Raw genomic sequence first — 21309 nt, 5'->3', positions numbered from 1 at the left:
AAGCTCGTTTGCATAATTATTACTCAAACAATTCATAATTCAGTTCTAGCCATGGCTACCCGAGCCCCTACAATACATGAAAAAATGGTCAGATGACAACGAAACCCTCACAGCTGCAATTTGTCTAGGTTTCTTGTATATAACACATGATTTTTTTTGTTCATCTAAGAAAAATATAGCTATATTTGTTTTTAGGACATAAGAAATTTAAGAAAACAATTGCTCCTCAATTTTTTTTAAGAAAACAATTATTTAGTGAGATGGCAATTTTGAAAAAAATTGGCCATCTAGTACATAATTTCTTTCATGTTCCATTCATATTTTCCAGTCTGAATTTGCCATGTTACTAGTCCAAAATTTTAATGTTTTTCGGCATTTCACAGTACAAAATGTTCTACATTTTGCGTACATATAGACATCTAAAATCTGTTAATTTGCCATGTCACTCATACATGCTTTTCTTATTTTTTTTTGCCATGAATTAGAGAACATCTTTTCTAATGTTTGACATGACTTTTGTATAGGCATTTATATAGTTTTTGCCATGGAACCAATCCAAAATAGGTGTCGTGGTTTTAGTTCAAAATTTAAACTAAAATTGTGACACTTATTTTGGATCAGCGGGAGTACTTGTTTGTGTTCATTTATTTATTTTTAATCATGCCAACTTTGTTATGTGCTTATGTTCACTTTTTTATATAGTTTTTGCCATGGACCATGGCAAATTTGTTAACATATGTACCGCTGCAATTTTGTTGCATCTAGGAAAAATGTAGGTACATTTGTGTTTTGCGACATGGCAATTTTAAGATTGGTTGATCTAGTGGCATGGCATTTTCCGAATTTTTTGCTAAGAATGATTGATCTAGTGACAAACTACTTTTTTAGCTAAGTTCCCCATGATCTTTAGAACATTTTCTTTCAAATTTGCCATGGACCACCCGCAAAAAATAACTTGCCATGGACCATGACAAGATTTAACTATGGATGCTTTCTCGTACAACTACGACGACAATTTTATCTTGCATATGTTTTTTATGTGTTGTAGCATGGCAAATTTATTGTATATACCATGGGAAAATGTAGCCAGCTTGAGCCGCGTCCTCGAAATAGTTTTTCGTCCCGCTTTATATATAAAGCAACAACCAAACAAAATAAACTATGAAACACCGTTGTAGCGAATGTTTGAGGGATGGGACTTAGGTGTGCTCGATCGAACCTACCCTAGCGAATGAATCGTTGCTCTAGTCGGCTCTCCACCTGACGAGGGACGATCACGTGTTATGCGCGCGCGTCCGTTGATTAAGTCGTAAGAGTTTGGCTGATGTAATTTGGACGGATCATTATGAAATGAACTTCCGTTGCACTAAATCATGTTTTCTCTGCTGCTACTGCCACTGGTGCAGACCAAAATTTTTGGGTTGTGCAGCCATGGTCAAAGCAAGTGGACTTTCAGGCGCCCTGTGCATGCCGATTACATGGATGGTTGTCAAGATGAGTGTGTGGGCATCCTTGCGCTCGTCGGCCTTGTATGGTCAAACGAGATACACTGACGGCATGCTTACAATCGTCATCGACAGCAACCGCCAACCAGGAAATAGTGTTTACCCCAAACGACTTGCACAAGATTTTTGGAGTGCCATGCAGCAATTGAGATATTCGGGGCAGGGACGCCAAAATCAGTCCTTGAGCAATTGACATCAAGTCGACAATGGGGATGAACACGTCTGCTGCTCAAAGCCTCAAGGCTGCCGAAACATGTCTTAGCAGGGATATTTCGGATGAACAAGAAAAATTCGAGGAGTATTTCCTGATTGCATTTCTTAGCTGGCTGCACACACGACAACACTCGGGTAACTTCATCAGACGCCTACCGACCTGCAACGGCTGGTGTAACGGGGCACATGGCCCTGTAGAAAACAAGAGCAAGAGCACGAGCCGGAGCTGCAGTTCCATCGGGCACATCCTGGCCAAGACGCGGCAAACGCAGTAATCAGATCCGACGAACGAGTCGTCATCGTCACATATCAAAGTTTATGAGCGCGACGTTTCAATCGAGGGAACAGTAAACGCCCGCTCGGAATTTACCCATGCACAGTCATACCAATTTACACGCTGACTTACCTCGTCCTGTACCAACGGAACAGCTGACGGTTGACCGTCCACCCACCGTTATGTGACACGGAGCTGTCTCCGTATGCTACAGTTTGACATGGCGTATCCGTGGTCTCTCTCTACGATCGCATTCAGTTCAGGGTCGAACGCGTCGTTGTCCTATTGGCAGGAGCGGACCCAAGATGAAAATGTCCCGGTGTCCACGCCTAAATTACACATATATGGACACCAAACTATGTTATGCATAAAACTAACATGCTCAACCATTGTAGATATGCAGTAGTAAAAATGCTTATCAAAATACTGGTCTACTTGTAATCGTAGTTGATTATATGAAGTTTTTTGCCCAAGTTGAACAATAACGCATAAAAACTTTGAAGACAAGTTTAATCAGCTAAGGCTACACTATTTATGTTTGAACATGCTAACATCAAAACATAAAAGAAAACATATTGATTGAATTTATAATTATGAAGATGTACTTACTTACTTACAATATGTTGTAGGAGTACTGAGTTGTGCATTCAAAGATCGAGGAATAATCCATATAAATGAGAACCACTTGGACTTGATTCTTACTTACCAACAGGAGCAAATGGTAGTAATTCAATTTTTAACTGTGGCATCCTTGAAACTAAAAGCCCTACACCTACAAAAAAAAGTTGTATAGGTACGCACTTGGACTTGATTGTGCTCCCTCCGTAAAGAAATTTAAGAGCGTTTAGATCACTAAGGCTCTTATATTTCTTTACAAAGAGAATAGCGACTTGTGGTACTTCTTTCATTGATTGTCCAGTGATTAGGCGAATAGGCCATGGCAGCACGGACACTTCGATGGCGATTGGGCGGGTGGATGAGGCGATGCCATGATGAATCTTTGCATGGGGAGGCAAGAAGCCATGAGTATTGAGTAGGCGCAGGTTTTTTTATGCTTGCAGGCCTAAATAAAAGCGATCAAATTAGTTGATGAGAATCTTATCCTTCCTTATCTTTTTGATACAGTATATCGCAACGTTGTTGTCGCTAACAGCACTTCCTGAATCATAGGCACCCATACCATGAAGAGTGCGCCAGATCCTAAAGACTAGGACTTTCTATACAGTTTAACAAAATTGATCGATAGCCTGGGGAGTGGCTAGCTGGGTGTCTCAATCGCCAATAGATGGGCCAGGCCTGTGCACCCTCTTGCTTCAGCCGGTGTCTACGTATGAATTTTACCGGTGTCCCGCACAATGTATCCGCGATCGCTTAAGGTAATCGGAGTACTTACCCGGTATCCTGTGACACCGGGTGGGTTCGCCCCTGCCTATTGGTACGGGCACCGGGAGCAGGTGAGCTCGTCCATACCATCGCCGCTCTCACGGAGGGAGTATAAAAGTATGCTATTGGATTCATATTCAAGAGAAATTTCCAATACAAAAGTACGCTGTGACCCTTATCTTAAGAGCAACTCTAAAGGACCGACCCATTTCGTCCGCCTACGTACGTTTGGGGCGGCGCAGACAAAAGTGGCGGCTCAACACACCGATCCAAACTCAAATCACGTTCGCGTAGCGTCCGCGCCGACGTATTTGCGGCCCAAATTTGCGCCCCAAATGCGTCGGCGCGGATGCCGAATGGATGCTTCGCGCGTCTTCTCGCTGTCCGTCGCGTCCTCACATCGCGGCCGTCCAACTACCCGCTGCCCATGCGGTCAGCTTAATTTATGACGACGGGCCCACGCGTCAGCGACGACGCTCGTCCTTTTTTAAGCCGACCATGCGGCGGGGCCGTCCTCATCCAAACTCGCCGTCCCCATCTGCCCACCCTTGCTCCCTCGTCGCCGGCAAACCCTAGCCACCGCAACCACATCGACGATGGGCCTCTTCTCCGGCGCCAGCGGCAACAAGGCCAAGGGCAAGTCCCCCGCCACCCCTTTCCCCTCTGAGTTTCTCCCACCCCCGCCGGCGCCTCACCGGCAGAGGCAGCGCGTCAACGTGCCAGTGCACCAGGCGGAGTGGCACTGGCAGAACCGCCAGCCGCTGCCGTATCCCGACGTGACGCTGCCGCACGACTGGCATCTGGATCCAGATAAGATCACAGTGCCGGCGGCGCCGCGGTCGGCTCGTGCTCACGCGGAGGAGGTGCGGCGCCGGCGGGCGCTGCTGACGGCGGAGCAGCGCAGCGACTCCGCCTACGCAACCGACTCGCCCAACTGGGCGAGGTGGTTCGCCTTCGAGCACGAGGAGGCGAGGCGCCGGGGCATGCGTGAGGTCGACCGGAGGCCAACGCCGCTGGTCGTCCGCGAGGAGGACCAGGCGGCGGAGGACGCCTACCAGGCGGCCCTTGCGGCCGTCTACCGTGAGAGCGAAGAGGACGAACGGCGCAGAGCAGAGGCGGCGGAGGCGGAAGAGGAGGCCCGCTACGAGGCGGCAATGGCGCAGGCTCTTGCCCTCTCCGCGACGGGCGACAGCGTGGTGCCGCCGGTGGCCCCGCCGTCCCCCATCAAGCCGGAGCCGCAGTCGCAGCCGGAGCCCGAGCCCGAGCCCATCGCGCGCTTCTCCTGGAATGGAGTGGTGCGCGAGTGGGTGTCCGCGCCACCAGTCTGGCTGGGGGCGACGCCGGCGCAGGAGCAGGCCTACCTCGAGATGTGGCGCCAGCGCCGGCTGGTAGAGGAGCGCCGGCAAGGCGAGTACGAGGAGATGCTCGAGCGCGACCTCGAGGAGGAGGCGCACAAGGCCGAGGAGGAGGCGCGCCAGGCCACGGCTGCACAGGCGGCCGCACAGCCCCCCGCTCCGGCACTGCCTGCGCCGGCACAGCCCGACATGACAGCGCTCTGGAACACGGCGTTCGCCTGGGCCGGGCCGGCGCCGACGCTCATCGACCTCACGGACCCTGAGGACGACGACGACGACGCCTAGGGCAGCGTGCCGCCTCGTAGTTTAGGCTGTTTTTATTTTTTTAATTGCAAATGTGGACGCGTGGACTCTCGCCGGCCTTCGTGGCCGGCTTTAATGTTTAATTAATGTAGTTTCTTTTTTTTTAAATATACATGCGTTCATTTTTTTTGACGCCATCTAAATGGGTCGCAAGCCAGCGTTGGACGCAGATGCCGACCCAAATACGAAAGCAAGCATCCATGTTTGTCTGGCCGACCCAAATGGACAAAAAACGGACGAAATCGACGTCCGTTTGGATCGGTCCGTTGGAGTTGCTCTAAGACTTACAGGGTTTGGGAAGTGGGCACAATTGTTCTCAGCTCCTCCAGTGGATGCTGCAGCGGGGAATAATGTATTAGTCTATTAGAAACCATTTTTTGACACAATCTACGAGTTTGCATGGCAAATAAGAAAAAAGATATGCGCCCGTGACCCAACAAACTGCATTAAAAGTTTAAAACAGACGATGAGATGAAGAGATTAATTTTACATTAACAGGTAAGCTTCAGCTAGAACCTATCTGTTTACTGACAGTATTTATCCTACCTTGCTATACTTTCAGGACAAGCATTTTAGCCTTGCTGAATGTCGTTATACATGAGTTATTCAGTTCCACAACAGTTCAGGGCAGTGTTTGATCATTTGCATCCGTACCTCATCAAAGCCATCTCCATCACAAAGAAGCATTTGTCAAGCAATTGCACTACAATATGCTTGAAACAAGTAAACCTTTAACCTTCTTGGACCCCTTTGGAATAAGATCCTCGCCCTCAAGACGAATCTCCCGGTGCATTTTCCCCATCAGAAGAACTAGTGACAATAATATCATCAACATATATCAAAACAAACATGGATGTTCTATGCTTGTTATAAATGAACAGAGATGTGTCAGACCTTGATGGAACAAAGCCAAGTGACTGAAGTTTCATACTTAACCGTGAATACCATGCTCTGGGTGCCTGTTTCAAACCATACATGGCTTTATCAAGCTTGCAGACATATGAAGGTGCACTTTTATCCTCAAACCCAGGAGGTTGTTTCATGTACACTTCCTTTTCCAGAACACCATGGAGAAACGCGTTCTGGACATCTAGTTGTCTCAGACTCCATCCCCTGGACACAGCTATTGATAATACAAGACGGATTGTTGCAGCTTTAACAACAGGACTAAACATATGCTCATAATCTATGCCATACATTTGCTTGAATCCCTTTGCTACAAGTCTTGCCTTGTATCTATCTATGGTACCATCAGATTTTTTCTTGATTCTGTAGACCCACTTATAGTCAATCAGATTTCTGCCTGGTCGTGGGGGCACCAGGTGCCACGTTTTATTTTTCCGTAGTGCCATGATTTCATCTTCCATAGCTGCCTTCCACCTTGGATCATCAAGTGCTGTTACTAAGCTGTTAGGCTCGCCAGTTGTACAAGACATACCAATCTTAGAGAAATTTTTGTAATTTAAACGAGTAGTTACTCCCTTCTGTAGCCTTGTGCGCGGCGCCACAGGAGAAGCCACAGGCGACGGAGCCACAGGAGATCCACCATCTGCGTCAGACGCTGGCGACCGCGGCCGTAGCAATCCCGAGGGGGATTCTGTCGCTGCTGCTGGCGACCGCGACCGAGGCGAGGTGGCGGGCCCGAGCGAGTCCAGCCGGTTGGAGGTGGCGGGCCCCGACGAATCCGGTGCGGGCCAATCAGGCGAGCGAGGCCCGGCTGCGCGCGTGTCCTCCCGCCACACGTCATCTGCCGATTGGTGCGGGGCAGCGACATCGCTTTCGCGACCGCTCGCACGCTCGAGGCCCGGGGCGCGCCCAGGTGCTGCCCGTCCTGTCGCCCAGATCCCGAAGAGGATGCTGCCTCCTGTCGTGGGGATCCCGAGGCAGATCCTCCTCGATGCGCGTCTGTGTCTCCAGCTGGGAAACACATGAAATCTTGCCCGTTTTGCCTCGGATTTTCACCATTTGGACTGATTTCTGCAACAGTAATCTCAGGCATAATATGATGATTAGATGCAAGTTGATTAGTACTATTATTTTCTCCCCCATGATCAATGCCGGATAGGGATGAAGGCAAGAGAAGGATTTCTTTGCGGAGCAATGCGCCGGCATTTGGGTGGAGTTTGGCAAAAGGAAAAACTGTTTCATCGAAGACGACATCTCGAGAGATATACACACGCCCTGTGGCTACGTCAAGACACTTGACGCCTTTGGGTTGTGCACTGTACCCTATAAACACACATTGTGTCGAACGAAACATGAGTTTTTTGTTGTTATAGGGACGGAGGTTTGGCCAACATGCGCAACCAAATACGCGAAGGTGTGCATAGTTGGGTTTGGTGTGAAGGAGGCGTTCAGTGGGTGTTTCATGATTGATGACACGGCTAGGCAGAATATTTATAAGATGTACTGCTGTAAGGAACGCCTCATCCCAAAACTTTAGTGGCATAGATGCGGCAGCAAGAAGAGAAAGACCAATATCAACAATGTGCCTATGCTTGCGTTCTGCTGAACCATTTTGTTGGTGAGCGTGAGGGCAAGAAACATGATGAGAGATTCCTATACGTTGGAAAAAGGAGTTGAGTTTTTCGTACTCACCACCCCAGTCTGACTGCATAGCAAGTATTTTGCAATCAAACTGTCGTTCTACCAATGCTTGAAAGTTGAGGAAAACTTAGAAAACATCGGAGCGTTTTTTAAGGAGGTATATCCAAGTATACTTGCTAAAATCATCAATGAAGCTCACGTAATAGGTATGGCGTCCAATAGAGGAGGGAGCCGGTCCCCAAACGTCTGAAAACACAAGTTGCAAAGGTTTTGTGGACACACTTGTAGATATAGGATATGGTAACTGGTGACTTTTTGCTCTTTGGCAAGAGTCACAAATAGTTTCACGATCATGCTCATCAACAAAAGCGAGCTTATTTTTGCTAAGAATCTGATAAACAGTGGAAAAAGATGGGTGGCCTAAACGATTATGTCATCGTTCTGAAGACACTTTGAAGACTCCATAGGATTGCTTATTGAACTTGGAAATTTTGGGGATCAATGGGTAGAGGCCTTGCACATCTACCGCGATAAAGCACCCTCCTCGTGACCTGATCCTTGATCAAAAAGAAGAAGGGATGAAACTCGATGAAAACACCATTGTCAAGAGTAATGCGATGTACAGACAAAAGATTTTTGGATGCATTTGGAATGTGAAGAACATCATCTACAAGTATCACGGTGTGGGGTTTTAATAATAGACTCTCCAACATGACTAATCATCATACCTGGACCGTTTTCAGCGGTGTGGACGTGATCTTGTCCATGATACTTCTCATGAATGGTCATGTTCTCAAGCTCGGAAGTGATGTTCTCATTCGAGCCGGAGTCAAGATACCAGTTCGAATCAACTCCATATGAAGCATCGGCCGCAGCTGCAACACGCCTTTTCCTGGAGTTATCTTCTGCATAGCGCCATTTACATTCTTTGGCAATATGGTTAGTTTTCTTGTAGATCTGGCATTTGTTTTTGTACTTCTCATACCCGACGAAGCGGCCCCCTTGGTTGTTGTTGTAGTAGTGGCGTGGGGGGCCATTATTGTTGTAGTAGCCCCCGCCGCCGCCGCCACGATGGCCGCTGCCTTGGCCGCCGCCGTTGCCATGGTTGTTGTAGCCGCCGCCGCCGCCTTGGTTGTAGCCGCCGCTACCCGTGCCAGGATAGCCGCTGCTAGGGTTTTGGCCGGTACCACCAGAGTAGCCGCCGCCGCGACCACCTTGCTTCTGGTTGCGGTAGCCGCCTCTGCCGCCACTCGATTGACCCCTGGAGGCGGCGTTCACTGACGATTTGAAGCCACCAGCGCTGCTAAACATCTCAGCGCGTTGATCAAAGTTTGCCACCATCGAGAAGAGTGCATCGACGGTGATGGGCTCGGTGCGGACGTCGAGTGCAGAGATGATGGGCTGATACTCCATATTAAGCCCGACGATGATCAAAGAGATAAGCTCGTCCTCCCCGATCGGTTTGCCTGCCGCCGCAAGCTCGTCGGAGAGGGCACGCATCTGCCCGAAGAAGGTGGAGGCCGACTGTGACCCCTTCTGGGCGTTTGTGAGGGCCGATCTGATGTTATTGACACGAGACAGAGAGACCGCAGAAAACATATTTGCTAGCACGGTCCAAATTGCATGTGATGATTCAAGCGAGGCTACTTGGACGAGCACCTCTTTTGACAGGTTTTGGAGAAGATATGCTACTATTTGCTGATCTTGAACAAGGTTTATGAGCAGGGTTGGGAACTACCTGATCTTTGCCATCTTTGTCTTTGCTGATTGTTGTTTTTGGAGGCTCCTCTATAGTCTGATCTATGTAGCCAAACAAGCCGGCGCCCAATATCTGGGATCGCGCTTGGGCTCGCCAGAGAACATAGTTCGTCCGGCTGAGAGGTTCTGAGGTGTTGTAGTTGAGGCCAGAGGAGGGGACTGCGGAGGAGGTGGACATGATTGCGGCGTGGTGATTCTGGGAAGGGAACGGATGGAGAAGATGAGCTAGATGTCGTGGAAGAGGCCTGCTCTGTATACCATGTGGAAATTGTGAAGCGTCTCAAATCTCCATACATGGAGACCCGCGATATATATATATTGATTGAGGGGGTTCGGTACAGGAGATGGCAGCATCGAGGCTAACCACTAGAGATATTACAGGAGGGTTTTAGGAGATAAGAGAGATAAACATAAAAAGGATAACCTCCTAACTACCTCGCCGTGTGCCTCAAGGCCACGCTAATAACCTGTACACTATTATGTTTAACACTTGGACCCCTTTGGAATAAGATCCTCGCCCTCAAGACGAATCTCCCGGTGCATTTTCCCCATAATGCTCCAAACTGGCTGTGAAACTCCTGAAAACAAGCTTTGATCTCAGGATAAAGAAAATCTGGAGAACAGGCAAATACCTGCGATCGAGTGGAGCCATCATTCACAGGTAAGCTATGCAGGGGAAGCTGCCAATTATGTCAAGAAAAGATGGGACGGACAAAACAGTAGACTTGGTCCTTTTTAGGGTCGTAATACATTTCTCGATCTTCCAATGGTGCGGAAAAGGTGCATAGAGAACTAGCATATTTCAAAAGCCAGGATGGCTTTATACTGGTTACACCATGCATGTATGGTCTGTTTTTATTAAGGAAAAACTTTGTTTTTGCCACTCTAGCTTTTGCCTATTTTGCTTATGCCATTCTAGATTTTGACATATCACTTTTGCCACTCATAGTTTTTGACAATACATCACAAATGCCATTCAGTGGCAAAAGCAATAACTTTTCATTTCACTTTTGCCACTCTAGATTTTGACAATGTATCGCAATTGCCACTCTAAAATTATTGTTTTTGCCACGGAATGGTAATTGTGATGTATTGTCAAAAACTTTAAGTGGCAAAAGTGAAATGTCAAATTCTAGAGTGGCATAAGCAAAGTGGTCAAAAGCTAGAGTGGCAAAAACAAAGTTTTCCCTTTTATTAATTAGTTCTGACTAAACTACAAACTCCGGTGCAGTTCGGACAACAGAAGAAGATAGGTGGAGATATATTGTATCACTGAGAGCACAGGATTGGTAATGAACAGCTCGAATCTTCCTTGCATCTTCTGATGATGCAGAGAAAGTGTGGATCCTCTTTGCAACTCTATCAGCCCACCCAGCACATATCCCTTCCCCTAGAATTTCCTCTTGAATCAACTGCGTTGTTTTTTCTTGTCAGATTCACTCCTCCAAGCCTCTTCAACATCCTCATAATCCCCAAATTTCCAAGAAAACTCCTCACAAGATTTAGTATGGAGAAATATTAATCGAAGAAGTTGCTTCCTGAATTTTGACGTCTCTTCCGTTGTTTTCAGATGAAGTGAGTTCATTCTACAGAATTCCACTGTATTTTTTGACAGCTCAAACAACCGCAAGGCATGAGCAATGGTTAAAGCATCACTGCTGGGATTGACAAATTTTGCACGGGAATCTCTAACCATGGCCTTGATCTTCTTCTTTTGTCTCTTAATTTCCTGTTGGTCCTCATTGTCTAAATCAGGGTTATGTTCTTTTGGCTCACCACTAAAATCATTTTGCATGAGAAAAGGATTTAGAAAACTCAAAGCCGATGCAGCAGCTGCTGCATATCCCAATATGAAGTTAGGTCTGCCAAAGCCTTTCTGGCTCTTCAAATTTTTAATTGTTGTCAGAAGAAGACGAGAATGTCGTGGGCTCATGGGGTACTGTGCCATAGCCTTCCCTAAGGGTGTAGGTTTAACCTGGCTATCTAGTGCTTCCAACGCCTTCAAGGAATGCTCAGCTTCAACCAAACTTTCATTGTTAGGAGGTGTAGGGAAGGGAAATTTTGACTGCAGCATGATCAGGAAAGGCAACACGTCAGAAAAATTAGAACGAAAAGGTAATTACATATTTTATGCCAGGAATTGTTAAGGTTATCAATAACCATTGCACATCAATAAAGATGACACCAACATTGCACAAAAACTAGTGTGAAATGCAATATATCATAACAGAAGATCATCTAATAATGGCAAATAACTTGTAATCACATTACCACATTAATGCGCATAAACCTGAGCATAAGCACAACTACATCGACTGGAACTCTTTTGATCTCTGGTTCAGAGAACTCTGGGAATAATTTGTCTTTACCATATGCCGCAGCTGAGTAGAGACGGTAACAATCCCCAGGCCCTGTTCTTCCAGCTCTCCCAGGACGCTGGGACACAGATGCCTTGCTTATTCACTGTATTTCATAACTCGCCATCCCAGTAGCATGATTGTAGTTCTTAACTTTTTGTTTCCCATTATCTACTACATATTTTATGTCAGGAATTGTTAGAGAGGTCTCTGCTACATTTGTTGCAACAACAACTAATCTTTCATCCTCAGGTGTATTCTGAAACACTTGAAGCTGCTGTGAAGCTGGTAACATTGCGTAAAGTGGTAACACTCGAAGGTTACCATGTGAAACAGACATAGGTTTTGTGCATTTACTGAAACAAGGAACATAAGGAATTGACTGTTCTAAACTTGTAGCATCGCTCGATTTCTCAACACTTTCTGGTACTCCTGGCGCTCTTGATATAGCCTTAAATGATGCCTTCAGTGCAGATGAACCCTCAGCACTTCCCAAAAACTTTGATACTGACCCATCCTCTTCTCTGGTTTCACAAGTGTCAGAACACCATCCTCACTGTCAGTGTCCATCTCACCCTCTATTTCAATATCAGAAGAATATACATTTGGCCCAGAGTTTATCTCATCTTCCTCATATGTGGAAAACATGTCATCATATGCTTCATAAATTTCCTTCTCGTCTACTTCTGGGCTTGAGCTACTCTCATCTCCCTCAACTTTTTCAGGCTTCCTGTCAGTCTGCTGCTTGGATGCTCTTTGCAATTTTTTACATAAATAATCAACTTCTTTTTGTCCAGTAACAAAGACAAGAATTCCACCTCATGGAAGTCGCTTGTGGATTGACACAACTTTTTTGTAAGCATCCCCTAAATAATCATCGTGTGTCCTCTTTGAGAAGTGAATTGCTACTGGGAATTGGCGTATAGGTACCTTTAAAGCTAGTGGGATCACATCAAACAAGCTTCTGTTTGAAATGAAATCCCTCAGTTGCAAGGTAGCACTCATCAGTGTCAAACATAGCACACCCGATGGTTGTCACGTAACAACAGGAATCAGGTGCGGCGGTATAGAGATAGATTAGGTTGTTAGTATTTTCCTTTTATCTCTTTGTAACAACTCTCTCTATCTCTATCCTATCTCTTGTAGCACAAGTTGAACCTCAACTACCGAATCTTGTACGCTATCAGGGAGGTCGCGACCCTGCTATATAAACATGGAACCGTCAGCTATAGATGGCATGACGTTAAAGCCTTTCTACATGGTAACCAGAGCCTAACTCTTCCATACATCTAGCCTATCGCCATCCACAGGAAAGCTTCCGCCATGGCCGGCTCCTCCAGCATCGCGAACTCTAGCCTCTCTGGCCAGATCACCGAAAAGCTGACCCGCACGAACTTCATCCTGTGGCGCACGCAGATCACGCCACAACTCCGAGGTGCGGGCTTCTTTGGCTACGTCGACGGCAGCATGCCGGAGCCGGCCAAATTCATCATCACCAAGGACAAGGATGGGAAGGAGGAGTCTACACCGAACCCCCTTCATCCGAGCTGGATCCGTGAAGATCAGCAGGTACTAGGATACCTTCTGAATAATCTCTCCAAAGAGGTACTTGTGCAGGTCACATCGATCGGCCATGCCCATGATCTCTGGACAGCACTGTCGAACATGTTCTCGTCGCAGTTGTTGTCCCGCGTCAACAACATACGCGTCGCCCTCGCCAATGCACGCAAGGGGACGCATTCTGTGGCAAGCTTCTTCGCGCACATGCGCTCGCTTGCCGACGAGCTCGCGGCGGCGGGCAAACCGCTCGGTGACGACGAGCTGGCCTCCTACATCACCGCTGGCCTCGACGTGGAGTACCAGCCGCTCATCTCCGCGCTCGATGCCCGTACAACACCGGTCTCCCTCGACCATCTGTTTGCGATGATGAGCAACTTCGACCAGAGGGTCGCCCTCTATCAGGGCGTGCACGGCGGCGGGTTCAAGTCCTCGGCCAACGCAGCCATGCGTGGTCGTGGGGGCGGCTCTTGCCATCGAGGACCGGCGCGCGGCAGGGGCCGCAACACCAACAACTCCCGCGGCAACAGCAGCGGTGGCGGCAGGCCCTCCTCCAACAACAACAGGGGCCGCCGCACAAACTCCAACTCCTCCAACAGATCACGTCCAGATGCCATCCGCTGTCAGATCTGCGGCAAACCTGGCCACTCGGCTAAGGATTGTTGGTACAGGTATGAAGAAGATGAGGATGATTCATCACAAGATGAGAAGGTGGCCGGAGCAGCGGACGGGTCCTATGGAGTGGACACAAACTGGTATGTTGATAGTGGTGCTACAAACCACATCACCAGCGAGCTCGAGAAGGTGACCATGAGGGAAAAGTACCGCGGTCAAGACCACATCCACACTACAAGTGGAGAAGGTATGAAGATTTGTCATGTTGGTCACACAATTGTTAAAACCCCTAGCAGAAACATTCATCTTCGAAGAATATTGCATGTTCCTAGTGCCTCAAAAAGTCTTCTTTCTGTTCATCGTATTGCTCTTGACAATCATGTCTTTCTTGAATTTCACCCTTACTTCTTTTTGATCAAGGATCAAGAAACGAAGAAGGTGCTCTATCGAGGTAGATGTGTTCGTGGGCTCTACCCTTTGATTCCGGAGATTAGAAGATTCAATAAACAAGCTTTTAGTGCTACCAAAGTGTCTTCAACACGGTGGCATGATTGATTAGGACATGCAACTTTTTCTTTAGTTCAACGTGTGCTTAGGAAAAATAATCTCCCATATGTTGGAGAGCGCGATGTCAAAACCATTTGTGATTCTTGTCAGCGAGCTAAAAGTCATCAATTGCCTTATCCAATTTCGACAAGTGTTTCTACTCAACCTTTACAACTCATTTTTTCTGATGTATGGGGGCCTGCCCCTTCTTCTATTGGTAGACACACGTATTATGTCAGTTTCATAGATGACTATAGCAAATACTCTTGGATCTATCTCTTAAAAAGACGATCCGATGTGTTCCAAGTCTTTAGAAATTTCCAAGCACTCGTTGAACGAAAATTTGATAGAAAAATCATCGCCGTCCAATCTGATTGGGGGGGTGGGGGGCGAATATGAGAAGTTGAACACTTTCTTCCAAGAAATTGGAATCTCTCATCATGTGTCTTGTCCTCACGCCCATCAACAGAATGGGTCGGCCGAACGTAAGCATCGGCATATTATAGAGGTTGGTCTAGCTCTTCTTGCGGGTGCCTCCATGCCCCTCAAATTTTGGGATGAGGAGTACCTCACTGCCGTGCACATCATAAACATGCTTCCTAGTCGTGTTATCAATAATGAAACCCCCATGGAACGGCTTCTCAACATCAAACCGGACTACACCTCTCTTCGTGTGTTTGGATGTGCTTGCTGGCCGAATCTTTGACCCTATAATAATCGCAAGCTTATGTTTCGCTCGAAACAATGTGTGTTCATAGGATATAGTGCCCATCACAAAGGCGTTAAATGTCTTGATGTGTCCACCGGCCGTGTCTATATTTCTCGCGATGTGGTTTTTGATGAGACTAAATTTCCCTTTGCTGATCTCCATCCCAATGCCGGCGCTCTCCTTCGCCAAGAAATCCTACTTCTTCCACCTAAACTTAGCGGATTAGATCAAGGGGGCAACAGTTGTAATGACCATACATTGACTAATCCTCATAACCATCTGCCTGAGCTTTGCTGTGATACAGATGCAGATGCATTCGGTGAAGAAAACGGCGAAGAAAATGGCCAAAACGGTCACAAGATCAGTCCAGAAGGGCAACATTTTATGTGTCCACCATTGGGGGACAGATCCCCCTTGGGATCGTTGCCGCAGAATCTGCCCAGGCAATCCAACCCGGGATCCGCGCCATGCAGCGACGACGTCGCGCAGGAAACTGCGTCACCCGCCAGACGTGACAGCAGCGAACCAGCGGCTGCCGTGCGGCGCACTCCAACTCGTCCCCGCGTGGGTGCTGACCTGCACCAATCCGTGGCCGACACGCGGCTGCCTGAGAGTCATTGGGCGCCAGGAGGGCCCCGCTGCTACGAGCGACGACAAACGGCACACGCATCCACCGGTGCTGATTCGTCCGGGTCCACGGGCTCGCGATCCGATGCTGATCCTGCCGGCCCGATGCAATCATCCAGTAATGATGAGGGTGCGGTAGGTGCGGGATCTGGCTCGGGATCCTCTGCGCCACTTCTACCACACCCGCCACGTCCTGATGCCATAGAAAATCCGGACGCACCTGACGGGGCTGCACCTGCGCCAGGGGGATCTGCTTCGGGATTGAGGACAGGATCTTCTGCGCCACGGCCTGCTGCTGCATCTCCTGTACAACCACGCACACGGCTCCAAAAGGGGTAATCCAGCATATGAACTATAAAACCAAATTTGGTCTTGTTGCTTGTTCCTCAGGTGAACCTAACACGGTTGAAGAAGCCCTTGGAGATCCCCGGTGGAAGAAAGCCATGGAAGAAGAATACATGGCACTACAAAAAAACAGAACATGGCATTTGGTTCCCCCACGACGAGGTAAAAACATAATTGATTGCAAGTGGGTTTTCAGAATTAAAAAGAAATCTGACGGAACCATAGACCGCTATAAAGCTAAACTCGTTGCAAAAGGATTCAAACAACGATATGGTATAGATTATGAGGACACTTTTAGTCATGTGGTTAAGGCTGCTACTATTCGGCTTGTGTTGTCTATTGCTGTTTTCAGGGGATGGTGCCTTAGACAGCTAGATGTACAGAACGCGTTTTTTCATGGTGTTCTGGAAGAGGAAGTGTATATGAGACAACCTCCTGGGTTTGTAAACAAAAACTCACCATATCATGTGTGCAAATTTGATAAAGCTTTATATGGACTCAAGCAGGCCCCTAGAGCATGGTACTCACGCTTAAGTCAGAAGCTGCAGGCACTTGGTTTTGTTTCTTCCAAGTCTGACACGTCACTGTTTATTTACAATAAGTCTAATACATCCATATTTGTACTCATATATGTTGATGATATTATTGTTATAAACTCATCTGACAAGGCAGTGACAGGATTATTGAAAGACTTGAGTGCTGAGTTTGCCCTCAAGGATTTGGGAGATTTGCATTTCTTCTTAGGGATTGAAGTCAAGAAACATGATGATGGTCTTCATCTCTCTCAGGAAAATTATGCTACTGATCTGGTGAGAAGAGCCGGCCTTCAAGGATGTAAGCCCTCACCAACTCCTTTATCCAGCTCAGAAAAATTGCCTCTCACAGAAGGAGATCTTTTGAACCAAGTTGATAGTACAAATTACATAAGCTTAGTAGGAGCACTACAGTACTTGACATATACAAGGCCTGATATTTCCTTTGCTGTTAACAAAGTATGCCAGTTTCTCCATGCACCTACCACAGTTCACTGGACAACTGCAAAACGTATAGTGAGATATGTGAAAGGTACCATGAATCTTGGATTGACCTTCAACAGATCTTCATCTACTCTTGTTAGTGCCTTTTCTGATTCAGACTGGGCAGGATGTCTGGATGACAGACGTTCTACTGATGGGTTTGCAATATTCTTTGGACCTAACCTTATATTATGGTGTGCAAAGAAACAGGCTACTGTGTCCAGGTCAAGTACAGAAGCTGAGTACAAGGCACTTGCAGATGCCACAGTAGAAATCATTTGGGTTCAGTCTATGTTAAAAGAACTTGGACTAAAACCCACACAGGTTCCCTGCTTATGGCGTGATAATCTTGGTTCTACCTATCTGTCTGCTAACCCTGTGTTCCATGCAAGAACAAAACACATTGAGATCGATTTTCATTTTGTCAGAGAACGAGTTGCTAATCGACAGTTGGAGATTCGTTTTGTTCACTCTAGAGACCAGGTTGCAGATGGCTTCACAAAAGCATTGCCTACAAGGAACTTTAATGAATTCAAACGTAATCTCAATCTCATGGAGTTGTGATTAAGAGAGGGTGTCAAACATAGCACACCCGATGGTTGTCATGTAACAACAGGAATCAGGTGCGGCGGTATAGAGATAGATTAGGTTGTTAGTATTTTCCTTTTATCTCTTTGTAACAACTCTCTCTATCTCTATCCTATCTCTTGTAGCACAAGTTGTACCTCAACTACCGAATCTTGTACGCTATCAGGGAGGTCGTGACCCTGCTATATAAACACGGAACCGTCAGCTAGAGATGGCATGGCGTTAAAGCCTTTCTACAATCAGCACAACTTTCAACTGATTAATCACATCTTCTGGTTTAATGAGCCCCAAGCGTAATTTTTCCTGATGCTCGCATGCAAATTCTGCAATGTGCATATAAAGGTTAACAACAGCAATATTTTTTCTTTGTACAGATCACTGTATTGATACAGATGAAAACAAGGCAACGTTATTAAGTTTCAACCTTGCGAATCTGTACAACTCAGCATCCCGATAAGTATATCTGTGTTCAAGCTCCTTTCATGTGCCACATCCAAGATGATTACAGAATAGCGCTTCAGCAGAATGTCACTATGGAGAAGATCAGTAAGTCACGTGAGGAGCAGGATTATGATTTAGTCTTACACAGCTCATATTAGAAGATAAATCACCATGTACATTTCAGGACAATCAATCACCTGTTGTACATTGTACCATTGCATAAAGTATTAGAATTATGGAGAGGCTATTAGAAAAACATGGAAGAGGATTAATTGGGTGTCAAAACCGAACAGCTTATATGCAGATTAAGCTTCAATAGAGTTGTTACGAGGACCAGTGAACATGAAAAGTAGCTTATATGTTCAGTCATGGTTAACCCTTTTTTCATAAGTTATATCATGGTTAACAGTAAGTTGAGTCGAGAAAGCATGGCTCTTGCTTAAATAAACAAGGCAGCCAAGACAAGTAATAAGATGCACAACCTGGATCTCTCGCAGCAAAACGCCATCTGTCATAAACTTGATGGCGCAATTACTTCTGACCATTTTATCATGCCTAACTTGAAAACCAAGTTCCTTTCCCAACTTAAGTCCTAGCTCATAAGGAACCCTCATAGATGTGGCAAGAACAGCAATACGCGGTGGTTGGGTGATACAAATAATTCCTTTTCTGTCAACTCCACCTCCTATGGCCTTGATACAGGTACTACAGCTGGCGGATTGAAGGACTCTTGTACAACAGCTCCCTCCTGCATCAGTTCGTCATCCTACCAAAATAAAAGAATTATGACTGAGTAAACTCTGAAGTAAGTACAACAGCTTCTGGTTGTAATCTCATTAGGGAATAGGTAAATCCAATATTTCACAAAGATCGTCTAGATGACGTGGAGGTGAACATAAACATAAACATATAACATGTAGTTCACCTGGAAATCCATCACCACATGAGAGCAACCTGGAACACTTGGTTTCATTGTTGAATTTGCCAACATGTCAGAAAGATCAAAAGTCCCTTCAGTTTTTGGCCCAACATCTACCATTAGTTTGCATTCCACTGGTTTCATTGCATCTTTCTCCATGACATTTTTACTTTTCCTATCATTCAAATTTCTGTTACATTTAATTGCATATGTTGGATCAACAAATTTATGTGGAAAACCTTCCTCTCAAGCCTCACTGTTTTCAAAATCTTTCTGATAACCATCTTTCTTGAATAAAGAGAGTTCTTCAGGAACAATCAAACCTGCCCTGGAGAACGGCACAGCCCACCTAAGTTTTTCTTTCAAAATCTCAGCCTGCAGTAGAGTAAAAGCCTATGAAGAACTATAACATATAAAATTGTGAATGTAACAGATCTGACAGTTATGATGTGCATTATACTTGACCAATAGTGCCTGAGGCATGCAGCAGCGAATATCCATCAACTGAAATCCTACGATTACTGCCATGCCGGACCACCAGCATACACAATCATCAGAAAATATACACCATTCTGAACGGAATAAGTTGAGATCAGTGTGCCGCAAAATCTCGATGCTTCTTGCTTGCAGTAGCTTATTTTGCTTTTCCTTCCGGGAAAACTCAGGCTGTCATTGATATAGACACTAGGACACTAGGACCAATTATCTGCAGCTTTTTTAGCTGTATCTTGGGGTCTTGTCTGCTTTTCTTACAATTCTAGCAATCCAGAGGTTACGTAAGTCACAAAATCACACTGGTGGCCGCACTAGTAACAGCAGGTCCAAATGAAACTCGATAAATGGGTTCCAAATTAAGTTGGCAGTACCTTGGCTTCCCCTCGAGCCTTGTTCTTCCTCTTGTAGGGCAAAATCAGCTCGTTACTGCCGTCCATGCTCGAGCTACAAACGGAGCAAACATCAACCGTAAACAAATATCGCAAGTCACAGCAGATGCAAACAAGGGGGCAACCGACCGGGCTAAGAGCATCTCCAGCCGTTCGACCACCCAGGGCGCTAAAAAAGGGCGGTCTGGAGGCGAACCGGCGCTATTTCGGCCCCTGGGGGCGACCTAGCTCCCAGTCATGCCCCCAGGCGCTGCCCCCAGGACGCGAAAAATTCGAACTTAATCGTTCCCGCTCATAAAAGACGCCACAAGTCGGGCGATCACAAGCCACATTTCGGCGTACAAAAAATAGAGCGGCAGAAATTCGCGTGCGCATCACTTGGCGGTCTCTGCCCCAGGCGTCGGCGGAGTTGGCGTGCGCGGGCTTAGCGGTGTCGGAGCAGCCTCTGTGCTGGACGGTGTCGGCGCGGCTTCGGTGGTGCTGGGCGTCGTGGAGGCGTCGTCACGCGGGCTTGGCGGCGGCGTCGGCGTGTGCGTCGGCGTCGGCGGCCTTGTCGAGGGAAGCTGGTTCAGGATGAGGCCGCGCTCCGCCAAGTACCACGCCTTGACCGCCTCGTCGGTGCTCTGGAGCATGTCCGCCCCGCCCAGCAGGAAAGCCAGGTCGGTGTTTCTCTTTTTCGCGGCGACGTTCGTCCGGAGCAGGTTGAGCTTGACGGCGCTACTCGACATCAACGCCGACCACCGCGCCTCGGTCTTCTCTTCACGAAGGACGGTCCGGGCCTGCGCGTCGGCGAGGCAGTGCTCGATGAACTCCTGCACTCGAGCGGTGGCCGTGTCGGCGTATTTCCCCTTCTTGGCAACTTTGTTGCCGTCCGGCCGCCCTTTCAATGCGCCAGGAGTCGGCGCGTCCGGCTTGTAGGTCTCCTTGGCCTTGTCGAGGGTGCGTCGGACTTCCGCCCACTTCTCGCACTTGTCAATGCGCTTGTAGACGTGGAGGTACTTGAATTCGGCGTCGCTGTTGCTCTGCCGGTACAGGGTGAACATGCGCAGCAACTGCGCGGAGGGACAAACAGTTGGCGCGCGTACACGGCGAAGAGAGGCGGGAGGCCGGCGTGGCATACCTGATCCTCAACGCTGGTGCCGCTCTCCGGGCGAGCCGCGACCTCCTCGACGACCCCATGCCATTTGTTGCACGCCCCTGGATACGCCCCCAATGGTTCGCCATCGCCTCAGAGCCGCGCCGCATGTAGACGCCTTTGAAGTAGGGGTCGACGAGCTTGCGCTCGTCGAACTCGACCTTGATGCAGTCCCAGTACGTGTCGATGCTCTGGTTCGTGCCGATCGTCGGGTCGAGGCAGACGACTTTCC

At 47.4% G+C, this 21309-nt stretch overlaps 1 pseudogene; it reads right to left on the bottom strand.

The window, feature by feature from the left end:
- Positions 1–5736: 5736 nt before the first annotated feature.
- On the bottom strand, positions 5737–19990 carry LOC123153455 (ATP-dependent RNA helicase DEAH13-like; annotated as a pseudogene).
- Between the last annotated feature and the right edge of the window lie 1319 nt (positions 19991–21309).

The sequence above is a fragment of the Triticum aestivum genome, chromosome 7A (genome assembly GCF_018294505.1).
Source record: "Triticum aestivum cultivar Chinese Spring chromosome 7A, IWGSC CS RefSeq v2.1, whole genome shotgun sequence".
NCBI classification, from domain to species: domain Eukaryota; kingdom Viridiplantae; phylum Streptophyta; class Magnoliopsida; order Poales; family Poaceae; genus Triticum; species Triticum aestivum.
Note: the sequence above shows the minus strand (reverse complement) of the source record. Positions and strands in the feature narration are given on the sequence as shown.